Genomic DNA, 14,899 nt, shown 5'->3' on the forward strand with positions numbered 1-14,899 from the left:
TTCCCTGTAAATACTGAACAACAGATGTACAGTAGTTTATAGGCAGTGTACAGTATAGGGCAGGATTGTGGTGGATATCAATGACTATCTCTGCCAGTGGTGGAATGCAGTTTATGCTTAATGTACAGTCGGCAGCATAAATTCGCTGCAAGTCTACTCGTGTGATGTGAGTCCTTTTGTCTGGCAACAGTGTAAAGGGACTAGTTGCCACGTAGACTTTTATACACTTTAACGACATGTTTTTTAAAAGTGGTACTAGAGGCTGGCTAGAATACAATATTATGTATACCGTATTTAGTTAGCATACAAAAAGTGCAAGAGCTGACAGAACGTTATGAAACGACGTACGATTTTAATACTCTGACATTCCTCATAACCGTGTCTAAACTCCCTTCCCCTCTCTCCCCCTTTCTCCTCCTGATGTCCCCCCACTCCTCCCTCTCCCTCCTACACCCTACTCAGTTCATGCCTCTCCACTTTCTCCTCTCCCGACTCTCTCTACCTTCATTCATTTATACACGGCACTAACCCGACTGGTGCATCACAATTCTTTCTTGACTGTTTACTAAACCAATACTGTCCTTCTCTCAGTTGCTCGAACTGCTTTAATAAAATGTATCCAAGGCTAATTACCAATATTCCTTCCTGTTTTAATCCCATTCTCACCCTCCTCGTCTGATTCCTACTCTTTTTATTCCAGTTGTCATTCTTTTCTCTACCCCTTGTCACTACCAACAGCCGCTAGATACAGAAACGTTTGAGGTCTCGTTCTTGTGATGTGTTCCATAGTGTGTGTGTGTGTGTGTGTGTGTGTGTGTGTGTGTGTGTTTAGTTAGCCTGGCAGTTGGTGGCTATTATTTCAGTAGGCGAAATTAAACAGACATTTGTTTACCCATTCCTCCTACTTCCTCTCTCTCTCTCTCTCTCGTTCCAAGAAAAATGTTCCCATCTTCCTCATACTGTTCACTGATTCATGAAGCAGGATCAGACCTATCATGTTTCGAACTACTGCATCACATTTGGAGTAAAGAGTGGGTGAAAAAGACTGAGGCATGGCAAGATACTCTCGAATGTAAGGAGCTAAAAGGTTACAGGAATAGACAAGAAATGGAGAAGAGTGCAGTTCATTACGTAGATCTGCGTCGTGGTTAAGGTAGACAGGGTGCGGAGAGAGGGGAGTGGAAATGAAGGAGCATGGGGGGGGGGGGTTTGAGAGGTAGGGTGGGGAGGGACATGGGGTGGGTACGAGGGAAAGAGCAGAAGTTTTATCACTCTACAACATTCTTCTGTCGTCTTTTGCTCGTTTTTATGCTAATCAGATATAAAGACTACTGCATTCTGGGCGATTTATAGCACTAACTCTTACAAACACATCTTTAAAGCGTATAAAAGCCTGTGTGGCAACTAGTTCCTATACACTGTTGCCAGACAAAAATGAAGGAGCATGGGGGGGGGGTTGAGAGGTAGGGTGGGGAGGGACATGGGGTGGGTACGAGGGAAAGAGCAGAAGTTTTATCACTCTACAACATTCTTCTGTCGTCTTTTGCTCGTTTTTATGCTAATCAGATATAAAGACTACTGCATTCTGGGCGATTTATAGCACTAACTCTTACAAACACGTCTTTAAAGCGTATAAAAGCCTGTGTGGCAACTAGTTCCTATACACTGTTGCCAGACAAAACAACCACATCACACGAGCAGGCTTGCAGTGAATTTGTGCTGACGACTGTACATGCAGCTGTTCTGTACTGTTTACTTTGCTATTCTCTTATATGTAGTATTTGCTGTAATGTAACAGGTAATGTACAATGTCAGTTTTCTTTACCCACACTTTCCTTTTAAATACCGAATGACAAATGTACATAGATTTATCCAAGGGCTACTTGCAGTCTTTATTTGCAGTGTAATTACTTCTTCAAAGGTAAGAATAAACATGTCATTTAGTATATAGAGCATTTATTGAGAAAAAGAACCCTTTAGACCTACCTGTATGTTAGTGTGTATGAGAATATGGTTGAGCAATGCTGTATATTTAACAATCATTGTTTGGTAAAAGCCACAATGCCTGGGAAGTTACTGAACAGCATGATGTTCGGTTTTAATGTCAATGGTCTGGTACCAATTAGTTGGTTATATATAGATGCACTGTATTGGGCTGTTCACAGTGATAGTTGTACAGCTGTACAGGGCATTCATTTAGTACACAGTAAACTGGGTGCACTATATCCTGCACAATATCTGTACAGGAAGATACTGTTCATATATGTATTGTTGGTCTTTCTGGGCAGCAACTTACCTTTTTTTATGACATTTTATTATGGGATAATGGGGTCTAAGCACATGGCAAGTGCTCCACCTTGTAGTGAGAGTGTTCTTTAAGTGTTTTTAATTTACTGGGGCAGGTCTAATGGAACACAATTTTTCCAGTACTTTTACCTCAGGTTTTCCTTTAGAATTGTAGGGGGGGGGGGCACTTTAACTAAAAGATGGAGCACCAGCTGGGTGCTTACATCACTAATGTCAAGTATATTGTGAAAAATATAAGTAAAAACTGAGTAAGAGATGTCACCCTTAATAGCATTAGTACATTATATGTTTGCAGTGCACGTGTTTCACTGGGCAAGGTGTACTTTTTCATCCTAATTTTCATCCACTAGGAGATGTGCAGTATATAGGAACAGCTTACATCCAGCTAAATGTATCATAATATGAAGGCATGTAATCAGAGGGTATGATGGAACTTGGTAGAAGGGCAAGATATGATAAAGTTTTAGTGGCTGTGAAAGAAAAGACCTGGAAATCTGTGTCAAGTATAACCATGTTGTATTTGAGGTAGGATATGATGATCATTTATAATGGCCTGATGCCACTGATAGGTATTCCGAGTGTGATCTACCATGACACAAGATGTGCTGTGCCCATATTATGATGGGACAGTCATTCACAGTCGGATTGCATCACAGATAAGGATTCAGACTGTGATTATAACCCATGGATTGCAAGCTACAGCTCAGGCTGGGAAGCGTTGCGTTGCGAGCCACAGCTCAGGCTGGGGAGCGTTGTGTTGCAAGCCACAGCTCAGGCTGGGAAGCACTGCGTTGTGAGCCACAGCTCAGGCTGGGAAGCGCCGCGTTGTGAGCCACAGCTCAGGCTGGGAAGCGCTGCCTTGCGAGCCACAGCTCAGGCTGGGAAGCGTTGCATTGCGAGCCACAGCTCAGGCTGTGCTACCCTTCCAGTGGCTGTGCATCACAACAAACTACTCCATCACTACACAAACTTACACATGGCTTTATGCAAAGACAGAGAAAGAGTTTTTTTTTTTTTTTTTTTTTTTTTTTTTTTTTTTTTTTCACCAGATGATGCTCTGGGTGTTTATCTTGAAGTTTATATCATCATCATCCGGACCTTCTTTCCCACCCAAGGGCAGAGTGAGGAGTAGCAACGTCCAGACAGCCCAAAATTGCCCAGTCCAATGGGCCACGCTTCCATTCACTCATCATTCAAGCCCCCGGAATCCTGGCTCTATCGGATACGCCAAAAACATTCACCACGTTCTGTAGTTTCACATAATCGTATCCGACAGTGTCAATCCAGACGCTGCCACGTAAAAAAGGGGTGCCAAAAATCACTGATCATGCACTTGTCCTCACAAAATTCATCCAGCCAGCTCGATCTCCTGTCAGTTCCCTAGCCTCACCTGTTTATAACAAGCAAAACTTTTTCTTTTTTTTTTCACCACCCTTGTGCAAACATACGCATGGTGCTATGCAAAATTGGAGAGTTTTTTTTTTTCACCAGATGATGCCCTGGATGTTTATCTTCCAGTTTATAATACTAAAAAAAAAAATCAATTTTTGTGTACCACGGGATGAGATAAAAAAGGGTAATTGCACAATCCCAGCCCCATTCTCTCGTCATCTTCGTCTGCTGTGCTTTCTCCAGAGTCTTCGGAGTCTCCTTCACCACCTCGGAAGGGAAATAGGCAGTCTGGTTTGCGTAGAGGTTTTCGTAGGCCCCGTGTTCGTGCTGGCATGAGTAGGAAAGTGTCTCCTAGTGCTAGAATTAGTGGTAAGGTTTCCCGCACTAGGCAACTCACCACTCAGGCTACTGCGAGTGACCTTGAACCTTCTCCTTATCTCCCCACCACCACCACCACCACACAGACACGACCTAGCTCACCCTCTGCCACACGGCCTGCCTCACCCACTGCCTCACCGCCTGCCTCACCCACTGCCACACGGCCTGCCTCACCCCCCAGCGTCCTCACCCCCTCCCAGCCTAGGCAGGGCACTCTGGATGCCTTCGTGTGGTCTGAGGGCTCTGATTTTGTGCCAGAAGATCTTCCCTTTGATGCCACTGGGTGTGGGATCCAGGCTGACTTCCCTGTCCCTGAGGGTGGTGAATGTTTGGACTACCTGTTGGCCTTCCTGGATAACGAAGTCATGGTGCAGATTTGTACCGAGACGAACAGGTACGAAGGACAATGTGCTGCAGTTCGTGAAGGTGAAGGTGCAACGCCATCCACGTCGCGGATGGCAGCATGGGTTCCTGTGATGATCCGGGAACTATTTGTATTCATCGGCTTGATGCTTCTCATGCCACATAACTGGAAGCACAAGCTCGAGGAGTACTGGAGTGCTGACGATCTATGCCCCACACCCATCTTCAACAAGTACATGAGTCGTGATCGTTTCAGGCAACTCATGACGTACCTTCACTTTGCCAACAACAATGAGCCTTCCCGAACTGACCCCCTATGGAAAGTGAGGGGAATCCTGAACATGATCAAGGACAAGGTTATGACGTTCCTTCGGCCCTTCAAGAAAGTAGTGATCGACGAGTCCTTGGTTTTGTTCAGGGGCCGTCTTCAGTTCGTGCAGTATATTCCAAGCAAACGCCACCGCTTTGGAATAAAGTTTTTCGTGCTGTGCGACTGCAAGACGGGGTTCATCCTAGACTTCGTCATCTACACCGCCAGCAATGTGGACTTGGACGAGACTGACCTCCTTGGATTCTCTGGTTCTGTGGTGAAAGTGCTTCTGGAAAAGTACTTCGGCGGGAATCATGTCCTGTATACGGACAATTATTATACAGCTCCCAAACTCGCCAAGTACCTTTCTGAGCACGGCGTCGGATCCTGTGGCACTGTCAGGAGCAATAGGGCACACTACCCTGCCTTCCCCGAAGCTGAAAGATCAAAGTGGGGAGACGTGCACCTGAAGAAATCCGACAAGATGCTGGCGATCAGGTGGCACGACAAGAGGATCGTCAATGTGCTCACCACAGTTCACAAGGGGGAAATGCAAGCCACAGGGAAGGTCGACAGAAGGACTGGTGATCCTGTGATGAAGCCTGATGCTGTAATTGACTACAACGTCAATATGCGGCTGGTGGACAAGTCAGATATGGTGATCGGAGAGATACACTGCCTGAGGAGGAACCGTCGTTGGTACAGGAAGGTGTTCTTGCACTTGCTTGATATCTGCATGCTGAACGCCTTCATCCTATATAAAATCAAGAACAGGGAGCCAGCTAACTACTCTCTCAGGCGGTTTTCTAAGACTTGTGTCTACCAGCTGCTTCAGCGTTTTGGGCAGGTACTGCCATCAGGTCCCAGGCGCCACTCACACACACCTCCAGACCGCCTACAGTGCCAGGACTACCTTCAGCGACACTGCCTGAAGCCACTGCCTAGCACTGCCAAGAGAGGAAAAGCACTGAGGAGGTGTCATGTGTGCAGCCACACTACCCGGCAAGACAGAACACTTAGGCGCACCTCCTTGCAGTGCAAAGAGTGCCAAATTCCCCCCTGCGCTTACCCGTGTTTCTTTGACTACCACACTCTGAGTAGATATTGAAAATAAGGGTAAAAATCTTGTAAATAATATTGAGAGTGACAGTGATACTAATGTTTAGTTTTCTTGTACTACTGACAGTGACAGTCTGTTGAGTGTAAATTAGTGTATGTAGTTGTAAAAGCACTGACAGTGACAATGATTTCAGTGTAAATTATTGTACATAGTAATAATATAAGTATTGAGAGTGACAGTCACTCCAGTGTAAGAAGTTGAAAGCATATTTTTCTATTCTATGTTATGACAGTGACAGTTTGGTGTGTAGAAAATATTATTTTTATAACTAATGACAGTGACACTGATGAATAAGGCACTAAACTGACAGCGAGAGTGAAAGTGAGCGATAGAAATGAAGTGCGAGCGGCCGACAGGAGCGAGAATAAAGTGCCTGGCGTAAGGCAGAATAAAATCGCGCCGCGGTGGTCTTTCTCATTCCCGCTTCAAAATACTGGCAGTGACAGTGATTTTTATGGCCGTAATAGTGCCATGCGAGCCTTTGGGAAGTAATATGAAGGAAAATAATGTAGTATACGTGTTTTTAGCTGTGAAAAGGGAAATGTGTGTTCAGTGACGGGAAGACCGCCGCCGCGCTGCATGTCGGCCGTACGCTCCGTTGATTGTAGCCTTATTTTCAGTGCTTATTGTACAAATACGGATTCCAAACTACCTGTACGTTGTTGTATAAAGTGTACTGTGACAGATTGAGGCTGTGGTAGAGGGGAAACCGGGTTGCTGGAGGTGTGAAAGTGAAGACTTTGTTACCCAACTTTGCAAGTCTTCACAAGTCCTTGGGTAGTCCATGAAGGCTCAACACCTGTCTCAGGAGAAAGCTGAATGTAAGTACTATATGCCATAAAAATTTTAATGTTCTAGGGTTAATCTCTGATTTTTGGCAAATATTTTCCCACAGGTACTCAGACCGCGATAACCCCGCCACACGGGGGGGATCGGCTGTTCACGGCCGTGTTTAAGGGGTTACCCCTTTAAATGCGGAGCATCGCGTTTGCGACGCTCGGCGAAAAGGACAACGGCGGAGCGTCGCGTTTGCGATTCTAGTAAATTTTGAATAACCGTGGGCAAGCAGGCTCCAGCTGGTATTGTCTATCAGTACCACCACCCTTTAGCTACAATTAGCATACTTTACCTTTGTACTACTGACCTCCGTTGTTGCCAAGTATCGCATTTTTCCCCCCTCTCCTCCCCACCACGGCCCGGCCAGCCTGGCTGTGATACATGGCAGCGCTCTGACTGCTCAGAACTGTAAATCTGCGCTCTCCTCTCACAAGCAGTTTATGCTAATAGGAAACGCTTGTTTCCCCAGTTGTAACACTAGCTTCTTTTAGCACGGTTTGCCCCTGTTTAGCGTCAATTTACTGCAGGCTTTCAAAATGACATTATGGCGAGTTCTAGCTCTTCCGAGTCAGTGCAAGCGGCCGACAGGAACGAGAATAAAGTGACGGGCGTAAGGTAGAATAAAAAGTGCACCGCAGTGATCTTTTGGGAAGTAATATGATTGAAAATAATGTAGTATACATGTTTTTAGCTGTGAAAATGGAAATGTTTGTTGAGTGACGGGAAGACCGCCGCCACGCTACATGTCGGCCGTACGCTCCGTTGATTTTAGCCTTATTTTCAGTGCTTATTGTACAAATACGGATTCCAAACTACCTTTATGTTGTAGTATAAAGTTTACTGTGACAGAATGAGGCTGTGGTAGAGGGGAAACCGGGTTGCTGGAGGTGTGAAAGTGAAGATTTGGTTACCCAACTTTGCTAGTCTCCACAAGTCCTTGGGTAGTCCACGAAGGCTCAACACATGTCTCTGGAGAAAGCTGAATGTAAGTACTATCTGCCATACCAAGTATAATGTTCTAGGGTTAATCTCTGATTTTTGGCTAATATTTTTCTACAGGTACTCAGACCGCGATACAACCCCGCCACTCAGGGGAGTTGACTGTTCACGGCCGCGTTTAAAGGGTTTTTTCGATTACTGTCAATATATAAGTACAGTATAATCATTATAATGTGATGGTTTGAGTGCAGTCAGTTACAATGTGCACACTGCAGATAGTTTCTTGGTATCTGGTAGTTTGTGTGTGTGTGTATATGTGTGTGGTAATATGAAATATCAATATATTTAAATTAAATTTATAGCTACAGAAGCTAAAAAGTACCCATAATTGAAGCTACATAACGTAAATAGAAAATATAATAAAACCTTACAGGAATAAAGGGTATTCACCAAGATCTATTTTTGTTATGTTTAATAGCTGTTTGGAAGTAATGGTCATTACAGTGTACTGTATTACATCACACTCATGACATAATGATAAGTAGCACATTGATTACGACATATTTCATATCATCGTAGAAAAATATATATCACTTGTTCTATCAAAGTAATAATAAATAAGCCTCTGTTAAATGTATAACAAATTCACAATCACAGACTCACACGACTGATTCCTATTAAGATACAATAATCATTGTATTCCATGGAGAAATTATGACTAGTTAAAGTTATACTGCCAACGGCCATGCCACGTTGAGTACACCGCTTCCCGTCCGATCAGCGAAGTTAAGCAACGTTGGGTCTGGTTAGTACTTGGATGGGTGACCGCCTGGGAACACCAGATGCTGTTGGCATCCCTACGTGTCAAGTGGGGTTGGTGGAGGATTAGTGCCCCTCCCTGTAAAACAGTTAACTCTAAGCCCTTGGCCACCCCGTCTGGGATACATGGCGTCTGGCAATGAATGAATGGATAAAGTTATACTCTTTGCTTTGGTATGTAACTTATTAATAATGGCGACATACTGTAGAAATCTGAATTAGTCTTCATGAACATTATGAGGTAGGTAAATATTGTACACGAGATATATATCCTTTATCCTAATATCAGAATTATCTCCGATGCCTTACCTCCTCTCAGGAAGCTCCCTCAAATACATGTATGTAATATAAAGTTACCCCTCCTGAATAAATAATAAACTATAATGCTTTATTCTGAAATATATTACTACTCTGCCTTAACAGATCCTTAGGCTGTCAGGATAAATGGAACTGATGGATAATGCCAAACATAAACTCCAAAACCCTCCACTAAAAACTAAAACTATAAAGTGGTGGTGGTTTTAGTAGTAGTAGTAGTAGTAGTATACTCAGCCATGCGTTCCGCGGGAGACAATCTCGTCTTGTGTACTGTTCTTATGCATGTCTATAAAATCCACTTCAAAAAGAAATCTTACTTACAAAACTGTAATGTAACATGAATAATAAGCTTAATATTAAGGAAAATCATATGGGTCATCTTAAAGTTTCTGATGTCCAATCCCCAAAACGAAGATAGGTTATTTGGAAGTCGTCACTTTATTGGTATTTCCGCCAAATATCATGCTTACAAAATGAAATACCAGTGATCAGTATCAATGTTCTCACAAATAAAATACATACCTAGGAGTTGGCAGCTAAATCGTCTATATATGCCACTGAGACGAGGGATTCATTTAAAACTTGCTGTACAAAAATGCCTCCAATTTTTCGAGTCGCGAAGGACTGCAAGTGCATTGCCAAACGTAAGATATTTAACAAACCATAACCTGGCATGTTAATGGCTAGAAGCATGACAAAAATCCACCAAAAGTACTCAATAAAATAATCGATTACTGGAAAAATAATCGATTACAATATTTTTCTGGCGAGTAATCGAAGTAATCGATTACGCCCACCCTTACCACCAGGGGGCAGGGGCCCATCAGTGTCGCTGTGGGAAAGGGTGGGTGTAGGTGTGTGTTGGTTATACCCGTGACGCCTGACTGTCTATCCTTGGGTCTAGACACTCAGTTGCCTGTCTAGGGCGGGAGAGGATGGCTGTATGCGGATCCTGGGGTTGCAGATGGCAGCCTCCTACTGTGCTAAGCAATACAGGCTTCCCAACACCTATAACGATTTATTCTGTATATTAAACCTCAATAACCTCTTGTTTGTTATTGATGCAAACTACGAGTATGTCGACGTCAGAGCGACGCAAATGACATCACCAGACTGTCAAGGTGCAATAGACAAAATACATCGCTAAGGAAGAGGTGTTTTGGCGTTGTAGTAGCCTACATATTCCTTGGTCATGTATTCTGCCTGTTACATATTTACATTGACTTTTAGGCTGCCTGTTTCGTTGACATGGTTTGCCACAGCGACAAACACTACAATACTGAGGTGTGCTGAGAGAGAGAGAGAGAGGCGAAATTCAGGATGGCTCAGACGTGTTCCTCTCTCTCTCTCTCTCTCTCTCTCTCTGCTATACGGAGAAGTGCTGATAAAATCATAAGTGTATATGAGTACCGATGTGTGTTTTGAGTACTGGTGTGCATCTGTATGTTATGTGAACCTGTGTACATTTATAGGAAAGTGTGTGTGTGTGTGTGTGTTTCTATATGTACTGTATGTATGTCTATCACTATCTGTGTGTGTGTGTGTGTGTGTGTGTTCTTGCCTAATTGTATCTTTACAGGAATGAGTCCAGCTCGTACTGTCCCGTGTCTTAAACCATTTTCATCATACAACTCATTTATGAATACAGTAGTTTTGGCACACACTATTTCATTCGGTAGTACATTCCACTGATCAATTGCCCTGTTTGGGAAACTGAATTTCCTTACGTCTTTATCACCTCTCTTTTTATGCAGTTTTTTGCAGTGTCCTCTTGCTGATGCTTCCCCATAGGTTATGTAATTATTTGTCTATTTTCTCCTTCCCTGCATTTATGTAGCATAATCATGTCACCTCTTTTCCTTCTCTCCTGTAGTGTTGGTAGATTCAGTTTATTTAGTCTTTCTTCATAGCTTAGATCCCTTAAGCTTGGTATCCATCTTGTAGCGGCCCTTTGAACTTTTTCAATCTTGTCTATGTGTTTTTTGAGATGAGGACTCCAGACTACTGATGCATACTCCAGGGTTGGTCTAATGAATGATGTTATCCTTCTTAGCATGTCTTCATTTATGTATGTGAATGCTATTCTCATATTTGCAAGCAGTGTATACATGTTCCGTACCTTCTCACTGATGTGGTCAGCTGGAGATAGGCTGTTATTGATAATCACACCTAGGTCTTTCTCTCTTTCTGATGTGTGTAGGGTTTTATTTCCTAACGTATAATCCCAATCAGGTCTTTTTCCACTTTTACCAAACTTGATTACATGACACTTGTCCACATTGAATTCCATTTGCCATGTATTACTCCATTCATGAAGTTTATTTAATTCTTCTTGTAGCTCTTTACAAGAGTCTGTGTGTGTGTGTGTGTGTGTGTGTGTGTGTGTGTATGCATTTGTTTGTGTATATATAAATACCCGGTGTGTATATATTATATATATATATATATATATATATATATATATATATATATATATATCTACTCTATATATATATATATATATATATATATATATATATATTTATCTACTGTATATATATATATATATATATATATATATGTATGCATATGCTTGACCACATGTTTTAATGAAATTCCAATCAGACAACTCTCAGTTGTTGACAGACATGCTGTACTGTACACACACACACACAAACACACACTGAGTGTAATCTTTTCTATGTCAGGCGATTTTCATTTTTATTGTAAAAGTGAATTTCTAGCATTTTATCTATCTATCTGTCTACCTCTCTTTTGCCAGACGCCTTAATCCCGTAAGAGGTGGCCACAAACATATCGCCTCCATGTCGCCCTGTCCCCCGACGTTCCACTGCCCTGCTCCCAGCACACACACCCCTCTTTCATACCTCTCCACTCCATCCCTCCATCTCATTCTCGGCCTCCCCCTTCCTCTCCCCCCTCCAAGACCATCTTTGTCTAAATAAAACCATTGGGCGCTAATCAGCCTGAAATACACTATCGGGCTGAAGGGGTACATTGAGTTGGCTTCTTGTGTAGGTATTGTAGTTGTTGACAGAACCCCGGCACCTTGACTGTGCAGACTGGAGGCGTCAGGGTGGTGGGGGTAGGTGAGGCAGGGGGGTGTGAGGCAGAGAAGGGTTAAGGAGAGGCAGGGATGTTAGTGCAGCAGGTAGGCAGGAGGATGTGATGCAGGGAAGGGTTAAGGAGAGGCAGGGGTGTTGGTGGTAGCAGGTAGGCAGGGGGATGTGATGCAGGGAAGGGTTAAGGAGAGGCAGCGGTGTTGGTGGTAGCAGGTAGGCAGGGCAGGCTTGGGGAAAGGTAGGGTGGCATGAGTGGAGGGGACAGAGGTGCAGGCAGCAAGGGTGGCAGTATTCAGTGTCTTGGAGGTAAACAAGAGGTAGGGCTGGATTGTATATCAGGTGGGGTTGGGTAAGGCAGGACTGGATCAGGCAGGGTGAGTGTGACAAGACGGGTTGCGAAGTGGTGGTAGGAAGGAGAGAAAAATGAGTGAGGTAGGGGTGGAGAAGGCATGGGTGGGTGAGGTAGGGGTGGAGAAGGCATGGGTGGGTGAGGTAGGGGTGGAGAAGGCATGGGTGGGTGAGGTAGGGGTGGAGAAGGCATGGGTGGGTGAGGTAGGGGTGGAGAAGGCATGGGTGGGTGAGGTAGGGGTGGAGAAAGCATGGGTGGGTGAGGTAGGGGTGGAGAAGGCATGGGTGGGTGAGGTAGGGGTGGAGAAGGCATGAGTGGTTGAGGTAGGGGTGGAGAAGGCATGGGTGGGTGAGGTAGGGGTGGGGAAGGCATGGGTGGGTGAGGTAGGGGTGGGGAAGGCATGGGTGGGTGAGGTAGGGGTGGAGAAGGCATGAGTGGGTGAGGTAGGGGTGGAGAAGGCATGGGTGGGTGAGGTAGGGGTGGGGAAGGCATGGGTGGGTGAGGTAGGGGTGGGGAAGGCATGGGTGCGTGAGGTAGTCAAGCATCAGGGCGAATTAAGAACACTAGTCTTGATGAAGATTGTGTGTTTCATATCCCACCTGAGTTACGGACACACACATAAGTATCTTCCCAGGTGTAACGAATACACAGCGACAAAACTAAACCATCTGACACACGCCCTAGTAGTGATAGGGGTTTTCATTGTATATCACCAGTTGCAAATTTTCATTGGCTTCGTAACACTTATTCCTAAGTGGTCTACCCGTACACATTACACCTTTATAAGCCTCTACAAGCAGCATGCAATCCCACCCACACCACTAACCTCTGATGAGAAAGTACGTTCGTTTGTTCAGTGATGGGAAGCTTTGGCTGGTACATGCTCTATCTATCTATCTGTCTGTTTGTCTATCTGTTACCAGACGCCTCAATCCCGTAAGGGGTGGCCACAAACAAATCGCCTCCATGTCGCCCTGTCCCCAGCCATTTCACTGCCCTGCTCCCAGCTCACACACGCCTCTCTCATAATCCCTCCATCTCATCCTTGGCCTCCCGCTCCCTCTCCCCCCCTCCACCTCACTCACATGCATGGTAGTATGAAGAAATATTAGAAAAGCGATGTATGGATACGGTATAATCTTAGTCTGCCCTAAACCACTTCATTCAGGTGACGTATTATCCAATTTATTCTTGAAACTGTTTAACGTCTTAATTCAGCTTAACATTTCCCTAACTTGTCTTTTTAGCTACGGCCTTAATCAGCGCTGGCCTAAACGACAACTTTTCCGAGTTGAATAAAATTGTCCGAAACATTTTCCCTCATTGTACGAGAAAACGATAGTGACCTTATATTGCCTTGTATACACCACAAACATCGTATATTAATGCAGTATTAGTGTAAAGTTAGATGTTTACCACTAATTCGTACAGATTTATCTCTGAGGCACGAGTGAAAGATTTTATAAAGTACCTACACTTCCGGTGATTGGCTGCGGGGCCTGACGCCGGAAAGAGATGACATCCGATTGGCTGTGTGACGTCACTACACTACCCACAATGCAACAGCCGACCAGGAGGGCAGGCGCAGGCAAGGAAGTTACCGGTGACGTATTTTTGTTGGTGTATTTTTGTCAATGTACCAACTTGTGGTGCACTTACACAAGACTATGGGCCACATCAGCGGTGTGAGACAACAGCAAGCTGCCAGAACGAGGCAGCTTGTGTCTAGCAGCACAAATGAACGGGTAAGGCGTGTGAAAATAGCAAGCCTGTGCTGGTGTCAATATGGCAGGTGAGAGAGAGTGAGGCGTGAGGTGTGGCTGCGTGAACCTGACGCAGTGCCATTGTTTTGGTCAATACCATCAATATAGTTCAGGCACCTTACATAGACGGAACCTGACGCAGTGCCGTTGTTTTGGTCAATACCATCAATATAGTTCAGGCACCTTACATAGACGGAACCTGACGCAGTGCCGTTGTTTTGGTCAATACCATCAATATAGTTCAGGCACCTTACATAGACGGAACCTGACGCAGTGCCATTGTTTTGGTCAATACCATCAATATAGTTCAGGCACCATTCATAGACGGAAAATGTTGTCCTGATGCAGGTAATTTTTTACAGATCCAGTAAGTCTTAGAGACACTGGCATTACATCACTACATCAGCACTTTATCATTAGTATCGTGTTACCGTAACATGTGCCTATCACCTCCCTTCCTGCTGGAGAGGGGGCTCCCTATTACCATAGACTCTCTTTACCAGCACCATCACTACCACCACGTAGTCACACCTCCCATCCACCACTGCTACCATCACCCAACCATCACCACCACCTGACCACCCTACCACCACCACCACCACCACTCCCCACACCACGTCCCAACCCAGTTTGTGTAGGTAGATGCAGTGTGGTATAATATGGGTTTCTTTGTTAATGGCAAGTAGTTGTAGCTTGTCCACTACCTGCAGGTATTATTATTATTATTATTATTATTATTATTATTATTATATTATATTATTATTATCATCAATATTATTATTATTATTATTATTATTATTATTATTATTATTAATATTAATCATTAAAGGTAAAATTACCTGCGTCAACGGATGTCAGGATTCTCCACATGAGTGTCTGTACTCTGTGGTGAAATTGATGCACGCGAATTGCAAGTGTTGTGATCGTTCTTGTGTGTGTGTG

General features: G+C 44.1%; 1 non-coding gene across 1 annotated transcript; it reads left to right on the forward strand.

Annotated features, from left to right (window-relative positions):
* Positions 1–8,381: 8,381 nt before the first annotated feature.
* On the forward strand, positions 8,382–8,500 carry LOC145391761 (5S ribosomal RNA). Its single transcript, XR_013895891.1, has one exon. It is a non-coding gene; the product is annotated as a 5S ribosomal RNA (ribosomal RNA).
* Positions 8,501–14,899: the final 6,399 nt, after the last annotated feature.

This window comes from Coenobita brevimanus, chromosome 19, assembly GCF_032717465.1.
Source record: "Coenobita brevimanus isolate Jiangsu-jjx chromosome 19, ASM3271746v2, whole genome shotgun sequence".
Lineage (NCBI taxonomy): Eukaryota > Metazoa > Arthropoda > Malacostraca > Decapoda > Coenobitidae > Coenobita > Coenobita brevimanus.